The following is a 26,365-nucleotide window of genomic DNA, read 5'->3' as shown; positions in this document are numbered from 1 at the left end:
TCTCACTCTCTCTCAGAAGCATGCCAGTCCCTTTTCCCCTCTGCATTCCCCAGGCACTGTCTCTCTGTCTTTCTTTTTCCTAAGCTCCAAGAGACCCCCCCCCCCCTTTTGGCCCTGTAACTCATTTCCTGAGCCCCCATAGCTCAGCTGGCTCACCTTTTCTATCTCTGTGACTTCCTAAATAAACTTTGTTTTATTTTTTTCAAATTATAAGAAAAAACAACCAAAAAAAAAAAAAAAAAAAAAAAAACCTCACAAAAAGTTGAATTTCTGTGTGCTAATAAGAAACTATCCAAATGAAATTAAGAAAACAACCCCATTTATAAAGGCATCAAAAAGGATACAATATCTAGGAATAAATTTGAGGAGGTGAAAGACTAAAGATTACAAAATACTAATGAAATAAATGGAATACAAAAAAAAAAAAAGGAAAGATATTCTGTGCTCATGGATTGAAACAATTAATATTGTTAAAATGTCCATACTACCCAAAGCAATCTACAAATTGAATGCAATCCCTATCAAAATTTCAATGGCATTTCTCATAGAAATAGAAAAAACAACCCTAAAGTTTATATGGAAGCACAAAAGACTGAATAAATCTTGAGAAAGAAGAACAAAGCTGGAGGTCTCATACTCCATATAGTAATATTAATTACAAAGCTATAGTAACTAAAACTGTATAGTATTGGCATAAAAACAGAAACACAGATCATGCAAAATAATAGAGAGCACAAAAATAACCCCATGCATATATGGTCAATAAATTTATAAGCCAAGAAGATACAATGGGGGAAAGGGCAGTCTCCTCAACAAACAATGTTGGGAAGATAGGCCAGTCATAAACAAAAGATGAAACTGGATGCTATTTACACTATACACAAAAATATAACTCAATACGGATTAAATACTTTAATATAAGACCTGAAGTGATAAAAATTATAGAAGAAAACATAGGTGGTAACCTCCTTGACATTAATCTTAGTAATGATTTTTTTTTTTTTTGGATTTGACACAAAAAGCTAAGGCAACAAAGGCAAAAACAAACAAACAACTGGGACAATGTCAAACTAAAAAGCCTCTGAACACTAATGTAAACCATAAACAAAATGAAAGAGCAAGCTACTGCCAATCATATATCTAATAAGGGATCAAATCCAAAATATATGAAGAACTCATTCAACTCAATAGCAAAAAAAAAAACTCCAAATAATTTGATTTTAAAAATAGGCAGAAGATCTGCATAGACTTTTTTCCAAAAAAACAGATAGGTAGTGAACAGGCACACAAAATAATGCTCAACATCACTAAAAAGGAAAATACAAATCAAAACCACAATGAGATATGACCTCACATCTGTTAGAATGGCTATCATCAAAAAGACAAGAAACAACAAATGTTGGCAAGGATGCAAAGAAAAGAGAACACTTGTATACTGTTGATGGGAATGTAAATTGGGTGCAACCACTCTGGAAAACAGTATGAAGGTTACTCAAAATATAAAAGCAGAACTGCCATATCATCCATCTATTCCACTTCTGAGGAATTATCTGAAGAAAATCAAAACATTAACTCAAAAAGGCATAAGCACTCTCATATTTTATATTATATATTATTTACAATAGTCAAGACATGAAAACAACCTAAATGTCCAACAATAGACAAATGGATTTTAAAACTGATATTTATATGAGGTCTGTCTGGAAAAAGTCCAGCCATTGTTAATTTAATAAGAAGGTTTGTACAACATCAATGTAACCTGGTAGCCAAGGAGAGTGGACTGGAATGCACATGTGTGAACAATGACGACTTGACTTTACTAGTCAGTGGAGGCAGTAGACACCATTGAGTGAGCATGCGTACTGTGTGGTCATTGCATTCAAAATAACTAAATAAAGCAACAAATTTGCATTAAATTTTGTGTTAAGCTTGAACATTTCTCCATGAAAATCTATTCAGATGATTCAGAAGGTCACAGCTATGGGCAACTGGTGATTGGTAGCTTCATCATGACAATGTGCCCATGCATGCCTCATATCTCATGCAGAGGTTGGCGGCAAAACATCAGATCACCCAGTTGACTCAGGCCCACTACAGCCCAGATTTGACACCCTGGGACTTCTGGCTTTTCCAAAAACTAAAATCACCTTTGAAAGGGAAGAGATGCCAGAATGTCAATGAAATTCAGAAAAATACTATGGGGCAACTGATGGCGATTGGGAGAACTGTGTGATCCTAAGGTGCCTACTTAGAAGGGGACTGAGGCATCATTGTCCTATGAGCCAGGATTCTTGTATCTTGGATCTTCTTCAATAAATGCCTCTATTTTTCATATTATATGCTGGATACTTTATGGACAGGCCACATATCTCTCTATATAGATATATAAATATATGTATTTTTAAATATTTATATATAAAATATTATTCAGTTATCAGAAGAAGGAACTCTTGCTGTTTGGCATAATATGGATGGGCCTAGAGGGTATTATGTGAAGTGAAATGAGACAAAGAAAAATACCATATGATCTCACATGTAGAATCTAAAAAAAATAAAAATACCAGTCAAGATGGTGGCATAGGTAAACACAGCTCACTTCTTCATGCAGCCACATCAAAATTAAAACTAAACTATAGAATAGCCATCATTCAGGACCATCAGGAATGGAGCTGACATGGACATGGACAACAGTGTGCTTACAGCTCAGGGGAGAGAGGGTATAAGCGAACTAAATGGTAATGGGAAAATATAATACAATGAAGATTAAATAGCAAAGAAGAAATTGAGCTGAAACTAAGTCCCACAACTACAGAATTAACCCTTTGAGTGCCAATGTTGCTGTGAGCGACACGGACAAATTGTCCCAAAAGTACTAGTGTCACTCCCAGCGACTTTTTCGGTGGCTATAAATGTAAATAACAATGGAATAATTTGTATTTTATGTTTTTTTCTCTTTTTTTGTACCTCAGGTTATATATTGATATAACTTTTTATCATGTTGATCCAAATTTCAAATTATGCATGGCACTCAAATGGTTAAAGAAGAACCACATTGAGACTGATAGGAGCTGTAGAGACATTGTACAAGAGGTCCCACACCCACACGTGGCAGATAAAAATCAGCAGGGATAACTAAGGAACCAAGAGTCCTAGCCTGATACCAGGACCCCCAGACCAGGGTTCCAATGCCAGGATAAATCACCATAACATCTGGCTGTAAAAACAGCAGGGATTAAGAATGTGGAAGAGAGAAACTGCTGGACTCCCTGGCAGTTCCTTTTAAAGGGCCTGTACACAGATTTACTCAGACTCACTCCCTCAGAGCTCCAGGATAGGGGCAGCAGACTGAAAGACATCAGAGATGTAGGGGGAGGAACTTAATTGTTTGCCGCCAGAGTAAGAGCTGGGGGAACAGCTTTTTTTTCCAGACAGAAGTGCTGGCAGAGGCCACTGTTCCTTTTCTGAGCCTTCCCACACAGAGCCACAGAGCTGGCAGGCAGATGCTATATCTGAATCTCCATCAACCTGCCTCACACTGTTTGCCCCACCATTGTGATTCCCTGAGGCACTGACTCACACAACTTTCAGGCCAGCATATACTGTTTCCAGTGGCTTTTCCATACAAATGGCTTGGCTTGGCCCATGCTTCATATTTTCCTAAATTTTCTCAAACAAGCAGCATCTGTCTTCTGCGAGCCCTATACCTCTGATCAAGTTCCCCCAGGCCTGGCATTAGCAGCAGCTGGCCATGGTTCACACCTTGGCCTTGCCTGGCCACCTCCAAGCTGCCATCAAGTAGCAGCCATCTGCAGATTGCTTTGTAACTTATATTGTGTAACCCCAGACAGAATACAGGTTGTGGCTGACCCTGTATGGGCCAACAGCAATCAAGGCTCAATTACAGCATGAGGGTGTACACAGTCCACACAGTGGGCATAATTCGAGTATCCATCTTGGGTAATAGGGGAGGCTGTGCCATTGCACTCTACAGGACACTTACTACCTTGGGCCACTCTACCAAGCCTAGGAGACACAGGTGCTCTACCTAATACATAGACACAAAAACAGGGAGGGTGCCAAAATGAGGAGACAAAGAAACATGTCCCAAATGAAAGAACAGAACAAAACTTCAGAAAAAGAACTAAAAAAAATGGAGACAGGCAATCTACTAGATACAGAGTTAAAAACACTGTTTATAAGAATGCTCAGTGAACTTAGAACTTTAACAGCATAAAATAGGGCAGGGAAATCATAAAAAAGAACCAGTCAGAAATGAAGTATACACTAACTGAATTAAGAACAATTTACAATCAACAGTAGAGTGAATGAAGCTGAGAATTAAATCACTGATTTGGAATATAAAAAAGCAAAGAACACTCAGTGAACACAGCAAGAAGAAAAACAATCCCAAAAAATGAGGATAGTATAGAAGGATTCTGGGGAAACTTCAAGCATACCAACATTTGCATCAGGGGGTTGCTGGAAGGAAAAGAGAGCGCAAGATATTGGAAACCTGTTTTAAAAAATAATGACAGAAAACTTCCCTAACCTGGTGAAGGAAATAGACATACGAGTCCAGGAAGTGCAGAGAGTTTCAAACAAGATGAACCCAAAGAGGCTCAGCCCAAGAAACATCATAATTAAAATGTCACAGGTTAAAGACAAAGAGAAAATCTTAAAAGCAGTAAGAGAAAAGCAGTTACCTACTAGGGAGACCCCATAAGTCTGTCAGCTGACCTCTCAAAAGAAACTTTGCAGGCTAGATGGATTGACAAGTAATATTCATAGTAGTGAAAAGCAAGGACCTACAACCAATATTGCTCTACCCCGCAAAGCTATCATTTAGAATCAAAGGACAAATAAAGAGCTTCCCAGACAAGAAAAAGCTAAAGGAGTACATCACCACCAAACCTCATTATATGAAATGTTAAAGGGTCTTCTTTAAGAAGAAGATAAAAAATATGAACACTAAAATGGCAACAAATACATATCTATCAGCAATTGAATCTAAAAAACACAATAAACAAACAAGAACAGAAACAGAATCATAAATACAGAGAATATTTTGATGGTTGCTAGATGGGAGGGGTGTCAGAGGGACAGGCAAAAATGGTGATGGGATTAAGAAGTGCATATTCGTAGTAACCAGAATAGTCATGGGGTAGTAAAGTGCAGCATAGAAAATAGACTAGCCAAAGAACATAGACGCATGACCCATGGTCAATGGTGTGGGGGGCATAAGGGGGTGAGGTGCTGGGTGGAGGGGGCAGACGGGGAAAGTTGGGACAACTCTAATAGCACAACCAACAAAACATAATTTTAAAATAAAATTAAAATAAAAAAAACAAGCTCATAGAACAGTTTGGTGATTGTTGGAGACGGAGGTAGGCAAAATGGGTGAAAGGAGTCAAAAAGTACAAACTTCCAGTTATAAAATAAATAAATCATGGGATGTAATGTACAACATGGTGACTGTAATTAATACTGTATTGCATATTTGAAAATTGCTCATCACAAGAGAAAACATTTTTTGTAACTATATGGTGACAGATGTTAACTAGACTTTAGTAATCATTTCTCAGTATATACAATTATTCAATTGCTGTGTTGTACACTGGAAACTACTATAATGTTACATGTAAATTACACCTCAATTAATACATATTTTTAAAAAAGAGTAAGAAACACACAGATCACACTCATATAAGCATATGGTAAAAGAAATTTGATAAAATTCACCAGTTACTGTTGATTTTTAAATAGTAAAAATATTTGAATAAATATTTAAAATATATATATATATATATGGTTTGATATATCTTTAACCAAAAGCCATTATCATGCTTAATAGTAAACATTAGAGTATTCCTATTAAAGTCAAGAACAAAACAAGGATGCCCATTATCACCACTATTGTTTAGTAATGTTCTGGAATTTTTAACTACTTTAATAAAACAAGAGATAAGATTCAAAACTAACTTAAAAATTATTCAAATAAATACAGATATTTAGCAACCTTAACAGTTAAATAATACATACACACTAAAAACATAACTTCCTTGTAAATCAAGAGTAATCTGATAGAAGACACAATCCAGAACACATTCTAGTTATAATGAAATATAAAAATAAAAAGCAAATAAACAGGGAAAATTATATGGGATAAATATTCTTTGCACTAAGACAACTACTACAAGCCATCAAGCCATTAAGAAAAACTGCCCTAACAGAAAGATAAGCAGATATGAACAGTTAATTCCCCAAAAGAAGTAATTAAAATGACAACAAATGAAAAAAAGTTCAATTTCACTAGTTATTAAAATGCAAGAAAAAAAAAACCCAATGTTATGTCATATTTTTTGTTCCTCAAACCATCAAAGATACTTTTAAAACTTTATTTATTTTTAGATAGAGGGGTAGAGAGGGAGAAAGGGGAAGAGAAATATCAATGTGAGCGAGAAACATCGATCGGTTGCCTCTCATACCAAATGGGAATCAAACCCACAACCCAGGTGTGTGCCCTGATCAGTAATCTGACCTTTTGCTTTGTGGAATGACACCCAGCTAACTGAGCCACACAGATCAGGACCCATCACAGATTTTTAAAAAATGATTATGAGGCAAGTGTGTAGAGAAATTTGTACCCTTACTGTTGGTGGTAACGCATACACATTAGTACAACTTATCTACAGGACAATATGACAAATGTATAAACGAACTAAAAATCTTCAAACATCTTATCTTTTAAGCCCAATAATTTCACTTCTAGAAATTTATTCTAAGCAAAAATGTATCTAAGCCTTAGCTTCATGTATGTTTATTCAAGTGTTGATTATGACAAAAAAATTAAAAACAGAATACTTCCAGTTGGGGAGTATTTGAATAACTACAAATTTTGATATGATTAAATATTATGTAGCTAATACAAATATATAAAACAGAGCCTGTCAAGATGAGGAGACAACTTCCGGCCAAGACGGAGGCCTGGCTGACACACTCCATCTCCCTTCACAACTAAGAAGGGATACAACTACTGAAAAACCAGAAATAAGCAGAAGTTCCAGAAAATAAAGCTACATGGAAGTCCAACATATGAAGTTATAAAGAAGTGGTGCTCGTCCAGATGCATAAGATGGGCAAAGCTGGGGCGGAGAGGTCAAGCTGTCTGACAGCAGCAGCTGCAGCGATGGTGCTGGGATGGTGATAAGCAAAGACACCTGTATTTAAGGGGAGGTGAGAAGCGCCTGAGGAGCACACCAGGCTGCAGACCAGACCCATCAGCTTGCGATTCCAATGCCAGGGAAGGCAGACCCCCATTGCCTCAGACTGTGAGGGCCAGAGGGTGTAGAGGCAGAGGAGGAGGCTCCCAGTCTCTCAGCAAAGAGTGAATGGCAGGAATCCATCTTGGATCCCTGCCCCAATGCAAAATGCCACAGTGTGGTGAGAAGGGACGCCCGGTAGTGACAAGTGCACAGGGCCCCACCCCCTATAGTGTAGGAGGTGTGACAGCCCTGCCCAGGAAGCAAAGGTGAACACAAAACTGGCATGATGGCACAGATCATGATAGAGATCCCAATCACGCAGCTGACCAAACAACAAATATCTAATCTAACAGGTCAGCAAGTAGGAAATCTTTCTGTTGGTTATATGAATGCTTACAGACCTAACAGCAGATCTTAAATAAGATGGGGAAGGAAGGAAGGCTAGTCCTGCTGGAATGAAGCCTAACCCTATTGAAATGAACAAAAACACATACAAAACTAGTGGTGAGGAAAAGAAAACCAGGAATCAAATCAACAAATCAGAACATAGGGGAGAAACAAATAGTCAACCAGTGCAGAAAGAGGAAACAAAAGGTGAGGAAAATGAGGAGAGGCTCAGAAACCTATGCGACAGCTATAAGCGGGCCAACATCTGAATCATAGGGCTGTCAGAAGGTGAAGAAGAAAACTAGAAACTGAAAAATTATGTGAACAAATAATGAAGCAGAACTTCTCTAAGTTGGGGAAGGAGATAGACTTACAGGTCCAGGAAGCACAGAGAGTTCCAAAAAAACTGGACCCAAGGAGAACCACACCAAGACACATTAGAATCAAAATGTCAATAATTAAGGATAAAGAGAATCTTAAAAGCAGCAAGAGAGAAGAATAGAATTACAGACAAAGGGGTCCCAATAAGACTATCAGCTGATTTCTCAAAAGAAAAACGTACAACCATGATTACTCTATCCAGCAAAGATGTCATTCAGAATAGAAGAGCAGAGAAAGTTTTTCCAGGACAAAGTAAAACTGAAGGAGTACACCAGATCAAAACCATTGTTATATGAAATGTTAAAGGGACTTATTTAGGAAAAAGAGGATCAAAACTATGAACATTAAAATGAAAACTGTATCACAATAACCAACAACAGAAGCTAGGGATTCGAAACAAAGGCAAACTAATTAAACAACGAGAGTGGGAAAAGAATTATAGGTATAGGGAACATTTTGGGGGGAGATCTGCAGGGAGGTGGGAGGGGGGAAAGGGAGGGAGATGGTACAGGAATTAAGAAGCATAGTAGGAGGGAGGGGGGAAAGGGAGGGAGATGGTACAGGAATTAAGAAGCATAGTAGGAGGGAGGGGAGTAGACAGGAAGATGTTGAGAACTATATGCACAACCTATGGGCATGGACTAAGGTGGGGGGACAACTGGAGGGAGGGGTGGTCACTGGGTGGAGGAGAACAAAGGGGAAAGAAATTGGGACAACTGTAACAGCATAATCAATAAAGCATATTAAAAATATATATATAAAACATGTTCATAGAAGATAGTTTAATGCCATTGAAAAGTGCTGTGGACAATTCATATGCATCCCTATGATAAAGGATTGTACTAAATGGACTCAGCTTGCAACTCAAACTGAGGTTCATGGACCAGATGCTTCAGCATCACCTGGGAGCTTGATAAAAATGAGATTGTTGCTTCCACCCTAGACTGCATGAATCAGAATAGGTATTTCCACGAGATCCCCATGTGATTCTCATGTACATTAAAGAGTGGGAAGCAGACATGAAGATATCCTGTAACTCTCCACTTCTCCATCCACTTAGGTTTTTGGAGTCCCCTTTAACTCTTCCTCCTCCACTTAGTATTGCATGACCTATGCAATATCCATTTAATAATAACGTATGGAAGGCAGAAAACCTCGGGGTGATTTGTGATTAAATAGGTATAATGAGCCTCCTAATTAATATAATCTGATGAATGGTTATATTCCTTTTGGTGGTAATTTGGGGAAGGAGGAGGAGTTTCACTGAAATCCACTGACAGACAAATGAGTGTGATGTAGTCATGTACTGTATATTCTCCTTGAACCAGTGAATCAGAACATACCAAAAGCTCTCATCTTCCTGTATGAGTCTCACCCATTAGTCCTATACTCTGGTCAGCAATTTTCAGCTGCCTATCCATGCTTTGGTACTATCTGCAGAAAGGAAATGGCATACTACCTTCTGAGTAGCATATGCGCATTTATTAGATCTATCTTCCAGGATAGTTCTGTTCTTGTACAGACAGGAACTTCCAGCTTTCCACAGCTGATTTTCCAAAACTTAAAATAAATAGTGGAAACAGAACCTGACTTCAATCATAAAACAAGAACATGAGTATTTAATGACAGCTGGATGTTAAATAACGGGAAACCAGGCTCCACTTCTCTGGTAGCTTCATCTTCCATTCCCAACTCATTATACTTGATGCTCTTGAACAACCAACAGATTTCAACACTCCCATCTTCTATGCCTCTCCTGTTCCCTCAGTCCAGAATGTCCTTTAGATTTGTCACTGCCTGCATAACCTCTGCTCATTTTGTAAGACTTAGGTCAGGATGCATCTGCTCCTTCAGGCAGCCTTCTTTCAGCCTCCAGGCTTCATCACATGTGCCTCCCTGCATTTCCATAGCAGCCTGGCTTAACCTTCATTGTATCACGTTACACCAGTTTGGTCCGGCGGAAATGTAACAGAAGCCACGTACATTTAAGTTTCCTAGTAGCACTGTCTTTTAAAAATTAAAAATAAGGTGAAATAAAATTTAATTATGTATTTTATTCAATCCAGGATATTCAGAATGCTATCAACAGAAAATCAATAGCATACTAAAATTATTATTTATATATTTTATAAGTTTTATCATATCAAGTCTTCAAAATCCATATTGTCTTTTACATGTAGAGCACGTCTCAATTCTGACTAGCCTCATTTCAAATGCTCAGTAGTGACTTATGGCTAGTGGTGACTGTATTGAACAGCCCTGCCTTACACTAAAATGATCTACTGATGAGTTTGCCATCCCTACTAGAAGTAAGCTACTCAAGGGCCAGGTCAATGTCTTATTTGTAGTATCATCGGTGTCACAGCAGTGCCTTGGTAAATGTTGGCTAAACTGAACTGAGCTGAAGGTATTTAGAGAGAAGGTAGGATTTTTAACAGCTGTTCAAATGAACAGCTTAATCATACTTCTTATAATTATAATTTTAGGAATAATGTTAATAATGTTAATGTTTTTGTCTTGGACAATGCTCTATGTTCTTTAAATGTGTTACCTCATTCAATCCTCACAGTAACCCCATATTCACGAACCACTATTGCCTTCACTTTATGGAAAAAGAAACTTGCCCTCAAATCATACAGCTACTAAGAGGAAGAGCGAGGACTTACCTAAATAGTTACAGAACAACAAAGTAAATGATAAACACACCTACATCCAACAAGAGACAAATAGAAAATAACCTATATCCACAGACGTTATACTCCTCAATCTCCTTTACCATCCCCACCAGCATCTTTTCTGGGGCTGTGTGATATGCTGAGTTCTGCATTCTGCAATATGGAACTCTTTCCAAGTTTCTGAAGCAGTCCTTCCTGCTTTGAAATTTACTATCTTGCATACTTACCTTCTAAGTTGCTTGCATTCTGCCTGTCTTGTCAAAATGGCAGAGCTTTTCACAAACCACTTCAGTGAATAAAGCCACCTTTCTCAGAGCCTAATCTCACAGTATCTGGAGGAAGAGTAGGTCATAAACAGGTGGCTTTCCTCCACCACTGCACCCAGAGACCTCAGTCTCACTCACATGGCAGGGGGTGGGGCAGGGATGGAGGGAGGTGAGCAATCACTGATGCTTTATGCTTTTGTTTAAGGGAAACAAGCTAAATCGTGCTTCAGAAAAATGATGCAGATTGCAATTTTAAACTTTTTCTGGTGTACAAAAATTCCATTATCTCTAAACTCCGGGAACCAGAGCCACATCTGGCAGAGGAAATAAAGCTGGAGTCTTAAGGAAAGAATAGATTAGGAGAAGCCTTGAAAACAGGCAACTACATTTGTATTTGATGTGGTGGGAAGTAAAGATCCCCAGAGGGTTTCTGATTGTGGGAGTGAAGTGATGAAAACAGTGATTAAGGAAGATGAAATGCAAGCAGGACAAATTGAAGGGAGGAGCTAGGATCAGAGAAGAGGCAGTCATCCAGGCCCAGAGAGGTGGCGAGAGAAAGTGGGAGTATTAGGTAAGGAATACAGGATTCTATATAAATTAGTTAACATATGCCCACCCCCAAAGCACTTTACTACCAAGTTACTACCAGATTTTTATGCTCTTCCTGTATTTGGGAAGGCAAAAATAAATCCATGAGAAGCTAAATATTTTCTTTAAAATGACTATAATAGAGTTTCATATGTGACTATAATGGTCTAAACTGTATGCATAGCCTGCTGAGCAAATGAGCTTTATCATGAGCATGTGGAACAGTTCATGAGGCAAAAAGGGAGCACAGAAAAACTTACCTTAGGCCCTCATTCACAAAACAAACAAACACAATGAAAACTAGTTTTTAAAGCAGCCTCATGCAGATGAAACCCAAATGGCAGAATAGAAATGGTTGTTCCCAAAGAAACCCCAGTATGAGAGTGTCCCTAACTCTTTGCCCTACAGGACTCTAAAAGCACACTGGCTGTCAAGTTCTACAGTGGTAGGAAGTATAGATTGACTCTCGGGTGGACCAACAGTATTTGTCAAAGCCCTACACCCTAAGCTATCATGTCCCTCAATTCTGGCTGCAATTTTAAATGCTCTGGAGACTTATGCATTCCGCATGTGCATGGACTGGGGGTGTGGGGTTGCTCGGGGAGAGGGGGTGCTGGGCAGAGTGGAGCAAAGGGGGGAAAACTGGAACTATTGTAACAACATAACCAATAAAATATACAAAAGAAAAAAAATATTTTCATTCAAGTTTAAATCCAGAGAGAGCCTTGGAAGCCCAGGCCAGGGCAGCCCAGTGGAGTAAGCGCTTGCCTAGAGAGAGCCTTGGAGAACATCGGAACCCATAGCTTAAGAATATTTTCAAGCTACACACCCCTTTTGCCAATTAAATCCAGCAGAAACACAATGGATAAATACTAAAATGGGCTCCTTGAGGAAGGACTGTAGTGAAAGCCCGGAATGCCATCTACTCATTCTCTCCCCTTCCTTGTCACAACACCACCCTCACACCCCACACTTACATACACCGTGGCAGCCCTGGAAGTCCTCCCTAGGGAAGCAGTTCACAAAAATACTAAAGAGTCTAGTCTTTTTGTTTTATTTTGGCTTCTTATGGCAGATGGAAACATTGGAGCTGGAAACTTAAAACAGGACTTCCATTTCTAACCACATGACACACTAAATAACCTAAAATCCTCCTTCCAGAAATACATAGAATTCCAGCTAAATACAAATACCCATTAAAATGTATAAAAGAAACTCAGAAGGACAAAAATTCCTCAATTTGAAAATATGGGTGTAACCTATGACCCTCTAATTCCATATCTAGGTATATGTCCCAGAACAGTTTTTTTAAATTAATTTTTAGTGGAGATGCATCACTGGGTCGTGGAATCACTTTGGTATATTGCAACAAGCATACATTTTTGGGTGTAAAATAGACTAAACTAAATTATAACTGAAAAGAAAACAAGAGTGATTTGAGAAACTTATTCTACATATATGTGTATAGATACAGACAAGTGCAGTATATATATATATATATATATATATATATGTGCTGGGTTTCCATAAAATGTATCTTTGCCTTTGTGTATAGATAAAACTTTCTGAAAATGCTAATTTAGAGAAGCTTTTGTATGTTAGTATAGAAAAGACATGAGTGCTCAAAATTGAAAGCAATGTAGGACTTCCAGTCAAGACAATGGACTAGGTAAATGCTGTGCTCATCTCCAACCCCAATCGCATCAAAATTACAACAATTACAGAGCAGCCATCACTGAAAGCCACCTGAAGACTAGGTAAACAGAAGTACTATAACTAAGGATGTAAATAAGAAGCCACAATGAGACTGGTGGGAGGGTTGAGATGCTGAACGAGCAGGCCCAGACCCAGAGTATGGCAATTAAGAACTAGGTGAGATATCTAGGCTGTGGAGGTCCCCTCTGAGAAGCAAGGGGCCCCAGTCCTGGCTCTCCAGCCTGGGGTACCAATGCCAGGAAGAGGAATTCCCATAACATACGACTGTGAAAATCCACAGGGATTACATCCAAGTAATGGAGGGATGCTAGAGTCCCAGGTATTTCTCTTAAGGGGCCTGCACACTGACTCACTCACAGACTCACTCATTCTGAGCTAGATATAGCTCAGACACAGCACCAGGGATGTACAGGGAGGGACTGAAATAAATGGCTTCAGGCACAGCTTATGGAGGAGCAGAGGTCAGGGCAGCTCTCTCTGGGATGGAAGTCCTGGTAGGGGCAGTTGCTCCTTTGTTGAGTTTTATCTTTACCCAGCTGACAGGTACAGGCAGGCACCAAATCTCGATTCTCCATTAGCTGTCCTAACACTGTTCACCCAACCCCGGTGATTCCCTGAGGACTTACCCCACCCAACTCTCACTCAAGGCCCAAGCTACTTCCAGTGGCTTTTCTACACAAGTGGCCTACTTTGGCTCATGCTGAAAACTTTCCAGAAATCTCTTAAAGGTCCACAAACCCAAAACGAGCAGCAGCTTGCCTCTGCATGCCCTTACCTTGCTCTAAGTTGAGCACAGGTCTTGACCAGTCTCAACTTACATAGCAACTTCCATCAGGTAGCCCCAAGCCTGGTATAAGCTGTGGTCAGTGTTGGTTTGAAATGTAGCTTCAACTAAGCAGACACAAGCCCAGAACAAATAGCAGCTGACCTCAGCTCACATTGTGGCACTAGTGGCAACTGGCCTCAGTACACAGCATAGTCTCTCCCAAGTGTCTCCAAATCTAGAAAAAATGGTAACCAACTGAAGGTCACTTTGTAGTTTCCACCAAGTGGTTCTAAGATGAGCCCAAACTGCAGCTGACCTTGGCCTGCATTAGAGCTCTTCCCAAAAAAGCTCTAGCACCAACACACCCAGTGACCAGCTTCAGATCATACCACAGCAACACCGAATCAACTCCACAAATGACCCACCCCAAGGGAAGACTCAGTTGGCACCAGAACCCTGATAAAGTGACTCCTGGTCCATGGGGTCAGCCTCCACACAACAATTTGCTGGCAGTAGTCACAGCTAGTCCTCAGAGACAGTCAACCTGAGGGTTAATCCCACCTATGGATGTGCCAACAATTCAAATTCAACCACAATAGGACACACACAACCCACACAAGAGATACACTTAGAGCATCCAGCTCAGGTGACCAGGGATACTCTGCCACTGGGCCTGAGAACACCTACTACATAAGGCCACTCTTCCAAGACTAAGAGATGTAGCTGAACTACCTAATACATAGAAACAAATACAGGGAAGCAGCTACAATGTACCAAACAAGAGAACAGGACAAAACTACAGAAAAAGAACTAAACAAAAGGTATACAAGCAATCTACCAGATACAGAGTTCAAAGCACTGGTTATTAGGATGCTCGATGAACTCAGGGAAAGAGTAGATTAACTTTGTGATAATCTTAATAATGAGATAGAAAAGGTAAGAAAGAAGCAGTCAGAAATGAGGAATACACTACCTGAAAGGAAGACCACATTAAAGGGAATCAACCACAGATTAAAAGATCTCTGAGACAATATTGAGCATAACAACATTCTCAGCATAGGAGTACCAGAAGGAGAAGAGAAAGAGCAAGAGCAAGGGAAGAAATAATAATGGAAAACTTCTCTAACCTAGTGAAGGAAATAAGACACACAAATCCAGAAAGTGCAGAGAGTCCCCCCAAAACAAATAAACCAAAAGAGACCCACACCAAGATACATCATAATTTAAATGCCAAAGGTTAAAGACAAAGAGAGAATCTTAAAAGCAACAAAAGAAACAAAAGAAAAGCAGTTAATTACATACAAAAAAGTTTCCATAAGATTTCCAGCTGATTTCTCAAAAGAAATGTTGTAAGCCAGATGGCGTTAGCATGAAATACTCAAAGGGATGAAAAGCAATGACCTACAACCAATATTACTCTACCCAGCAAAATTATCATTTAGATTCAAGGGACAGATAAAGTTTCCCAGACAAGAAAAAAATATAATTAAGATGTTTATCACCACAAAGACTATTACAAGAAATGTTAAAAGGACTTCTTTAAGAAGACCAAAAATATGTATAAAAATATAGAAAAGGAAAAAATACTCTTTGCAAAGACAAACACTAAAAGCAATGGTTCAACCAACGATAAAGCTAATAAAAATGTTAAAAAGCAGAAGTAGTAAAATCACATGTAATTACAACAACACAAACACACATGCACGAAAAGTAAAAATAATAACAAAAACAAACATGATGGGGGTGAGTAAACATTGTAGTGACTTTAGCATGTGTTTGAACTTAAGTGACCATCAACTTAAAATAGACTGCTGTAACCATAACTTGGTATATAGGAAGCACTCAGTTAACCATAAACCAAAAATCTACAAACGATATACAAGAAATAAAGAGAAAGGAATCCAAACACAAACTAAATAAAGCCATCAACCTATAAGAGAAGAGTGCAAGGAAAAAGAAAGGAACAGATAAGGACAATAAAAACGATCAGAAAACATCGACTTCCGGCCAAGATGGAGGCATACACAGATATGCTGTGTCTCCCTCCACAACTAAGAAGGAATACAACTACCTCAAAACTAGAAACAAACAGAAGCTCCAAAAAATCAAACTGCATGGAAGTCCAGCAAAGAAAGATATAAAGAAGAAATACTCATCCAGACAGGCAGGAGGGGTGGAGCCAGGGCAGAGAGGACACAGTGTGGTGGTGGCAGCAGCGGCAACAGCAGCAGGCTGGCGGAAAGTGCAGTTACACATTTTGAAAGGTAAGGAGGAACACCGGGGGAGCATTCCCAGCTCCTTACCAGACTGTGCAGCTCACTGCCCCAGCACCGGGGAAAATCAAGCCTCATTGCTTTTGACTGTGCAAACCAGTGGGGGTTGGGACAGAGGTAGAAACTGCCAGTCTCTCGGCAGAGTCCACTTGTTTAAAGGGTCCCCACAGTCTTGGAACATCCGTAGACCCACCCACTCTGGGAACGATGGCCAGGGCAGCAGCTGGAGGGGCACCAGTTCAGTATGGAGGTGGGAGGGGTGCCTGGGGGGGGGGGGGAGGCGAATGCTGGGCAGGCAGCATTGTTCCTTATCAGACCCCTCCCCCACATACGTGCCACAATGTGGTGAAACAGGTTGCCTGTTACTGATGAATATCTAAGGCTCTGCCCCTTACAACATAGTAAGAGTGACAGCTCTCCCTGGGACACAGAAGCAAGCAAACACAGGAGACATCTGGCCAAGATGGAGGCCTAGACTGACACACTCCGTCTCCCTCCACAACTAAGAAGGAATACAACTACTGCAAAAACCAGAAATAACCGGAAGTTCCAGAAAATAAATGGAAGTCCAACAGATGAAGTTATAAAGAAATGGTGCTCATCCAGACAGGTAGGAGGGGTGAAGATGAAGAGGAGAGTTCAAGCTGTGTTGTCCGCAGCAGCATCAGCAGCATCAGCAGCATCAGCAGCATCAGCAGCATCAGCAGCATCAGCAGCATCAGCAGCATCAGCAGCGATGGAGGCAGGACAGCGGTAAGCATAAACACCTGTGTTTAGGGGGAGGCGAGAAGCACCTGGGGAGCACCCCTGGCTGCAGACCAGACCTGTCAGCTTGCGATTCCAAAACGGGGGAAGGCAGACCTCCATTGCCTTGTACTGTGAGGTCCAGAGGGGGTGGGGATGGAGGAGGAGGTTTCTGGTCTCTCAGCAAAGAGTGAATGGCAGGAACCTATCTTGGACCCCAACCCAAACAGCGTGGTGAGAAGGGTCACCTGGTTGTGACGAGTGCACGGGGCTCCACCCCCTACAGCATAGGAGGTGTGACAGCCCTGCCCAGGAAGCAAAGGTAAACACAAAATGGTCAGGATGGCACAGATCATGATAGAGATCCCAGTGATGCAGCTGACGAGACAGAAAATATCTAATCTAACAGCTCAGCAGATAGGAAATCTTTCTGAGGCACAGTTCAGAGCTTTGTATATAAAAATGCTTACAGACCTAACAGCAGATCTTAAACAAGACAGGAAAGGAATGAAGGCTAGTCCTGCTGAAATGAACAAAAACACATACAAAACTAGTGATGAGGGCAAGAAAACTAGGGATCAAATTAACAAATTGGAAGATTGTTCCAGGGAAGGAACAAACAGTCAGCCAGTGCAGAAATATGAAACAAAAAGTGAGGAAAATGAGGAGAGGCTCAGAAACTTCTCAGACAACTATAAGTGGGCCAACATCCGAATCATAGGGCTGTCAGAAGGTGAAGGAGAAGAAACTGAAAAATTATGTGAACAAATAATGAAGCAGAACTTCCCTAACTTGGGGAAGGAGATAGACTTATGGGTCCAGGAAGCACAGAGAGTTCCAAAAAACTGGACCCATGGAGAACCACACCAAGACACATTAGAATCAAAATGTCAAAAATTAAGGATAAAGAGAGAATCTAAAAGTAGCAAGAGAGAAGAAGAGAATTATGTACAAAGGGGTCCCAATAAGACTATCAGCTGATTTCTCAAAAGAAACTCTGCAGCCAAGAGGGGACTGGCAAGAAATATTCAAAGTTATGAAAAGCAAAAACCTACAACCATGATTACTCTATCCAGCAAAGCTGTCATTCAGAATAGAGGGGCAGAGAAAGTGCTTCCAGGACAAAGTAAAACTGAAGGAGTTCATCAGATCCAAACCGCTGCTATATGAGATATTAAAGAGACTTGTTTAGGAGAAGGAGGATCAAAACTATGAACATTAACACAAAAACTGTATCACAACAACCAACAACAGAAGCTAGAGAATTGAAACAAAGGCAAACTAGGTAGGCAACAAGAGTGGAAAAAGAATTACAGGTATAGGGAACATGTTGGGGGGTGGTCAGTGGGGAGGGGGAAGGGGAAAGGGAAGGAAATGATGCAGGAATTAAGAAGCATAGTAAGAGGGAGTGGAGTAGACAGGAAGATGTTGAGAAGAACTAGATGCACAACAAATGGGCATGGACTAAGTGGGGGGACAACTGGAGGGAGAAGGTCACTGGGTGGAGGGGAGAAGAGAGAAAAGAAATTGGGACAACTGTAACAGCATAATCAATAAAACATATGTTTTTTAAAAAATTAGAAAACAATAAAATGATAGTAACTATGTACCTATCAATATTCACTTTCAATGTAAATGGACTAAATGCTTTAATCAAAAATATAGGGTGGCTGAATAGATTTAAAAAACAAGATCCATACATATGCTGGCTATAAGAAACCTACTTCTGATCAAAAGACACACAGAGACTAAAAATGAAAGGATGGAAAAATATATTTTATACAAATGGAAACACACAAAAAAAGTTGGGGTAGCAATACATATATCAGACAAGGCTGACTTTAAAAGAAGGGCTAGCAAGAGACAAAGAAAGGCATTTCTTAATAATAAAGGGATAAATCCAGTAAGAGGACACAACTCTCATAAACATCTACTCACCTCACAGAGGAGCACCTAAATATAAACATTGACAAACATAAAGGGAGAGACTGACAACACAGTCATAGTGGAGGACTTTAATGCTCCATTGACATCAATGAGTAGATCACCCACAAAATCAACATGGAAACACTGGCCTCAAATGACACATCAGTTAGACCAGATAGCTTTCATTGATATTTTTAGAGCATTTCACCCCAAAGCAATAGAATATACATTTTTTTTTCCTAAAGTGCACATGGAACATTTTCTCAAATAGACTGTGTAAGGTTACAAAACAAGTCTCAATAAATTTTAAAATACTGGAAAAAAACAAAAACCACATGCAGGCTAAATAGCATGCTACTAAACAATAAATGGGTTAAAAATGAGATAAAGGAAAAAATCAAAACATATCTTGAGACAAATGAAAATAAAAACAAAATGATCCCAAATTCTTAGGACACAGCCAAAGCAGTTCTAAGAGGAAAACTATAGCAACACAGGCCTACATCATGAAAAAAGAAAAATCCCGAATAAACCATATACCTAAAGGAACTAGAAAGAGAAAAATAAACAAAGCCCAAAGTAAGCAGAAGAAAGAGATTAACAAAGATCAGAGCAGAAATAAGGAGAATAGAGTCTAAAAAAAAAAACAATAAAGCAATGTAACCAAGAGCTGGTTCTTCAAAAAGATAATTTATAAACCTTTAACCAGACTCATCAAGAAAAAGAAAGGACCCAAATAAATAAAACCAAAAGTGAAAGTGGAGAAGTGACAATCAACACCACAGAAATACAAATAATAAGAAAACACTATGAACAATTAGATGCCTAAAAATTGAACAGCCTGAAAGAAATGGATAACTTTCTAGAAACATACAATTTTCCAAGGCTATATTAGGAAGAAACCTGATTAGGAAGAACAGACCTATAACAAATAAAATCAAATCAGTAAACAAAAAACTCCCAACAGACAAAAACCCTGGAAGAGATGGCTTCACTGGTAAATTTTACCAAATATTCAAATAAGAACATACCTATTCTCAAATATTTCAAAAAATTGAATAGAAGGAAAGACTCCTAAACTCATTTTACGAGGTTAGCATTACTTTGATACTAAAACCAGAGAAAGACACTACAAGAAAGATTCATACACTATAATTAAGTGAGATTTATTCCTGGGATGCAAGGTTCGTTCAACATCTGAAAAATCAATTGATGTGTTACACCACACATAAACAAAATGGAAGATAAAAATAATATAATCATATCAACAGATGAAGAAAAAGCATTCAACAAAATCCAACAGCCATTCATGATAAAATAAGAAAACCCGAGAGCAAAGTTGGGCTAGAGGGAGCACACCTCAACATAGTAAAGGCCATATGTTACAAATCCACAGCTAACATCATACCCAACAGTGAAAGCTGAAAGTTTTTTCATTAAGATCAGGAGCAGACAAGGATGTCCACTTTTACTTTTATTCAACATAGTAATGGAAGTTGTAGGCATAGCAATCAGATAAAAGAAAAAGAAAAAGAAATAAAGGGCATCTGAATTGGAAAGAAAGAAGTAAAATTGTAATTATTTGCAGGTGACATGGCACTATATCTAGAAAACCCTAAATATTCCACCAAAAATTATTAGAATAAATAAATTTAATAAAGTAGCAGGATACAAATTTAATACTAATAAATCAGTTCCGTTTTATGCACCAATAGCAAACTGTCAGAAAGAGGAATTAAGAAAACAATTCCATTTAAAATTGCATCAATAAGAGTAAAATATCTAAAAATACATTTAACCAAAGAGATAAAAACCCTGTGCTTGGAAAACTATAAGATGACATTAAAGAAAGAAACTGAAGGTGATATAAATAAATGGAAAGATATACTGTGCTCATGAATCAGAAGAATTAACACAGTTTAAATGTCCAGATTACCCAAAGTAATCTACAGATTCAATGCACTCCTTATCAAAATACCAATGGCATTTTTCACAGAACTAGAAGAAATGTTCCTAAGATTTATATGAAATCACAAGAACACTGAATAGACAAAGCATCTTGAGAAAGAACAAAGTCAGAGGTATCATGCTATCTAATATCAAACTATACTACAAGGCCATAGTAATAAAATATCATGATACATAAAGATAGACACATAGATCAATGGAATGCAATAGAGAGCTCAGAAATAAACCCATGCCTATTTGGTCAATTAATGTTGGAGGTGAGAACATATAATGGGATAAAGATAGTCTCTTCAATAAGTGGTGTTGGGAAAACTGGACAGATACTTACAAAAGAATGAAAATGAGCTTTCTTATACCCTATATAAGAATAAGCTCAACAAGGATTAACAACTTAAATATAAGACCTGAAACCATAAAATTCATAGAAGTAAATATAGGCTGTAAACTGTTTGACAACACTCTTAGTAATATATACGTATATATATTTTTGGATATGCCTCCTTAGGCAAGGTAATCAAAAAAATAAACTAATGGAACCACCTTAAAGTAAAAAGTTTTTCCACAGTGAAGGAATCAATCAACAAAATCTACTAAATGGGAGAAATATCCTACTAAATGGGAGAAAATATTCACCAATGATATATCTGATAAGGGGTTAACATTCAAAATATCTAAGGTACTCATACATCTTAACATCAAAAGAAAAAATAATTCAATTTAAAAAATGGGTCAAGGACTTGAACAAACATTTCTTCAAAGAGGACATGCAAATGGACAGTAGATGAATGAAAAGATGCTCAACATCACTAATCATCAGAGAAGTGCTAATTAAAACCTCAATGAGCTATCACCTCACATTTGTCAGAATGGCTATCACCAATAAATCAACAAACAAGTGTTGGTTAGGATGTGGAAAAAGGGAACTCTTGTGCATTGTTGGTGGGATTGCTAATTGGTGCAACCACTTTGGAAAACCATAGAGATTCCTCAAAATACTAAAAATTGAACCACCATATAAGCCAGCAAGTCCACTTCTGGCTATTTGTTCAGAGAAATCTTAAGCACTAATTTGAAAAGATATATGCACCCATATGTTCATGACAGCTTTATTTACTATAACCAAGATATGAAAACTACCTTGAGACATTTGGGTAAAGTTGTGGTATATCTTGTATACACACACAATGGAATATTACTCAATCTTAAAAAGAAAGAGATCTTGCCACTGTGATAACATGAATGGACCCAGAGGGTATTATGCCAAGTAAAATAAATCAGACAAAGACAAATACCATATAATTTTATGGAATATAAAAAACAAACAAAACAGAAACAAATTGATATTTGCCAGATGGGAGAAGGTGGTGGGCGGGGAGGTGTTGAAAAGGTGAAGGGATTAAAAAGTACACACTGCCAGTTATAAAAATAGTAATGGAGATGTGAAGTATGGCATAGAGAATATAGTCAATAATACTGTACTGTGTGTGTATGGTGTCAAATTGATACTAGACTTACCTGGGTGATCACTGCATCAGGTATATAAATGTATAATCACTAAGTGATAAACTGAAAACTAATATAACATTGTATGTCAGCTGTAATTAAAAAATAAAAATAAATTTAAAAGACGCAATCTAATTGTTCATCAACAGAAAAATGAATATACATATATGGTGGTCTGTTTATGAAACATTATACCACATAGCAGTTAAAAATGAATGGACCAGAGCTATGTGGCTGAATTTGAATGCTAAATTCAGAAATAGCCTGTTGCAAAATTATATGTACAGTGTGCTTCCATTATTTAAAGGTTTAAAACCTATTTTTGAAAGATACATGTATATACAGAAGTAGGAAACCATGCAAATCCAGGGCAGTGTTTATCTGTGGAGTGGGAGGAAGGAAAATGGGGAAAAAGGAGAAATTGGAGGACTCAGCAAGGTCTGAAGTGAACTTGTCAAAATGTTAAGATTCCCGAGAATTCAACAATACAGTTTTGTTATTATATTCTCCCTACTTTCTTTTGTTGTTGATTTTTAAAAAATTGTTCTTTTGTAAGTTACAGGTACTCACCTGAGACCAGGTGGGTGATTGAGAGTAATCTGGAAGAAACCCAGAACAGGATTCTGACTGAGTTTCAATCCCGTCTTCTTTCCACATGCCTCCAGTTCATGATCTGTCTGAAAATAAAGGATTGGCATCATTTTGGTCCTAATCTTAGTAATTTAATTTTACTTGAAAGATATTGTTCCCCAAAGACCACCAGGCCACATCTGCTCTGGCCAGAAATAGCACAAAGCACACTTGCTCTGTAAGGCTGAGCTGTTGTTTCACAGTTTGTCACTTGGCTCTGTTTCCAACCTCGCTCACTCCATGCAGCAAAATGCTGAGCCACTGAAAGGTTACTGGAGAGAGAGATGATCTAACCATGCAAGAAGTATAAGGGCGGTGGGGAGAGAGAGAGCGGTGGGGAGAGAGAGAGCGATGGGGGCGGCGGGGGAGGAGAATCAGCTTTGCATGAGGAAATAGACAAACTCACAGGAAGTGATCAAATTAAAGTCAGACTATTGCTAAGAAACCATAAAACAACAAACATGGGGTATACTTTAGATGTGCAGAAATTGAAATAGTAGCGCTTTAATAGCCTTTAAGCACAAGTGCGCAATCCAATGGGAGGGAGTTCATTGACTTTTTCCTTGTCTGTCTTATAACAAAAACAACGAGACAAATGATACTTTGGCAGTGACAGGAGACCCTCATGCAAAGAGATTTACTGAACTTTGGAAAAATTCAGGAGAGTTGTTTTTAGCACTGCATATTTCATACTCCTTAAGTTACAGAAGAGGAGCTTCTTTTTCTTCTTGAAGCATAACTTCCAGGTCAGCTTTAGCCCCTCAGGTGGGTGAGCCAAAGCTTTCTGGTATAGGAGGCAGTGACAAAATGAAGATGGCCCTTACAGGAGAGGGCCTGGGACAGGTCATTCTCTGGGGTCACACAGCAAACTGTTCATAACTATATATTTCAGATACTTTTTCTTACCCTGAAATGCCCACCAGTAATATGAACTATGAACATGTTCTTTTTGCATTGCTGGAGAAAACTCAGCTCTAGGACAGAATTCCTTTTGTTATATCAAGAGAAAATGCAGCAACCACTAACATTTATTGAGCACATACTCTCATAAATCTATGACCTCATTTAGTCTCAACCACGTCCTCAGGAAACTACTCTTGCTAGCCTCATTTTATAGAAAACAAAACTGAGATACAGGAAGGTTAAGTCATACACATCAGGTACCCAGGAAGAAGTGGTAGAGCCAGGAATCTGAGCCAGCCAGTTGCTTCTCACAGACTGGGCTTTTACATGCCACACTATGTCTGGGAGACAGTATTTAAAATAAGTGGAGGCAGCTATTGAGATGACAGCACCAAGTTATGTTAGGACCATGGGACCTCTGCTTCCGATACAGAAGCTGTAAGAGGGAAATGTTCACATGCTGGTGAAGGTGAGGATGGTTCACTAAAAGTCAGAATCCTTTCCTCAGAACTCCTAGCAACCTAGAACATCTTTTACAGGGCTCCTGTGTATCCTACCCCACCTAAATTATGGCTGATTCTGCTATGTCCCTCTGTCCTCAGAGATCAAAAGTGGAGATGGACTTGAAAATCATATCAGATAAAAGTCAATGCTTAAGCTTGAGTTCAGTATTGCCAGTTATTAAATGGATTCATTTTCATTTCACATCATTCCCATGACATAAGAAAGAATGCCTACTACTTAAAATGGAGAGAGTCAAGACAGATAGAGGCACAGAGAACTTTGTACTCACTATGGACACACGAGAGTTTTTTCTTTGTTTCGTAAGTCAAAGTAGAACATTACAACAAAGTACTAGAAACATCCATTCAAGACCATGCAGATCCCAAAGAGCCTTCCTTTGCATTTAGTATTATTAACCTTGGTCAAATCACTTTTCATTTTTGTTTAAATTTCCATCTTTAAGAAGAGTAACTTTGACAGTACCCTCCATGATCCTGGGATCTGTCCCTTGCTTCAACAGGGTTTGGACAGAACAGACCTAGGGTTGCACTTTCTTTCCAAGTATCCTCCAACATCTTTTTTAGTCACCATCTTTGGAACCACCTCAGCGATCCTCAGCCTCTGAGACCAGCCAACACCGGTTTTTCTTTTTTTGTTCGTTTGTTTTTTTTTACCTTAAATCTTCATTGCCAAACGACCATGACCTCCCAAGTTCGTCAGAATTATTCCACCAAGGTGGAAGCTGCCATCAACTGCCTGGCCAACCTGCAGCTGCGGGCCTCCTACACCTACCTTTCACTGGGCTTCTTTTTCGACTCTGCAGGGCATGGGCCACTTTTTCTGAGAGTTGGCCAAGGAGAAGCACGAGGGCACCGAGCGTCTCTTAAAGCTGCAAAACCAGTGTGGTGGCCACATTCTCTTCCAGGACATGGTGAAGCCTCCTCAAGATGAGTGGGGTAAAACCCAGGACACTATGGAAGCCGCCTTGGCCTTGGAGAAGAACCTGAACCAGGCCCTTTTGGATCTGCATGCCCTGGGTTCTGCCCACACAGACCCTTATCTCTGTGACTTCCTGGAGAACCATTTCCTGGATGAGGAGGTAAAGATCATCAAGAAGGTGGGCGACCACCTGACTAACATCTGCCGGCTGGCCGGCCCCCAGGCTGGGATGGGTGAGGGTCTCTTCAAAAGGCTCACCCTGAAGCATTACTAGGAAGGAAGCCTTTGGAGCCCAGACGCCTTTGAGGGGTCCCTCTGCATTTCCCTGGCATCTGCCTTTTGCCTGAGCCTCTCCCTGAAACGACTAGACATCCCTTTAACCACCCTGGAGCCCTCTCCCATCCATTGGATCAAATGCAAACAATAAAGCTTTTTGCAGCCAAAAGAAAAAAAAAGAAAAAAAAGAGGAGTAACTTTGATATTTTCTGATTGTTTTGTCCCAGATCTAGGAGAACTTAACTGGGATCTCAAAATAGTAGTTTAGGTTTTGTATTGCCAAGTAACCCTATTCTTCTAAGGTAAACAATCATCACATTCCCAGGGTCCCACCAAGCACACAGGACCGCAAAGGAAATATAGCAGCCCACAGATATGGTTATAGTGGTTCTAATTGCCCCCAAGTTCAAGTGTTAAGAGAAAAGATAACTGGATTCTCTCTTAAAGTAGGTAGACATCTGGTTTAGCAAGCAGCCTACTTAAAGTAGGGATGCTGGCATTCCAACAGGTTTGTTGGGGGTAATGCAGGATAAGATGAACTTAGTGGGAGCTTCCAGCTCTGTGATCTCATGTCACTGCTTCAGTGATAAGCGTCACTTGAAAATGATTCAGGTATGACCAGCTATAGCAAGTTGGGAGCCAGAACCAAGAGCCCTCC

General features: G+C 39.2%; 1 long non-coding RNA gene and 1 pseudogene across 1 annotated transcript in view; one reads left to right on the top strand and one right to left on the bottom strand.

Annotated features, from left to right (window-relative positions):
• The window catches only part of LOC150013087 (uncharacterized), a 175,641-nt gene that overhangs the window by 14,636 nt on the left and 134,640 nt on the right, over positions 1–26,365 (bottom strand). The window contains exon 4 of the long non-coding RNA XR_016510798.1: positions 23,026–23,132. This is a non-coding gene — a long non-coding RNA (uncharacterized LOC150013087). The remainder of the gene's footprint in view (positions 1–23,025; positions 23,133–26,365) is intronic.
• Positions 25,192–25,705, top strand: LOC150013089 (ferritin light chain-like; annotated as a pseudogene).

Source organism: Furipterus horrens, unplaced genomic scaffold (genome assembly GCF_987537825.1).
Source record: "Furipterus horrens unplaced genomic scaffold, mFurHor1.1.pri manual_scaffold_4, whole genome shotgun sequence".
NCBI lineage: Eukaryota > Metazoa > Chordata > Mammalia > Chiroptera > Furipteridae > Furipterus > Furipterus horrens.
This window is presented reverse-complemented; position numbering and strand designations above follow the sequence as displayed.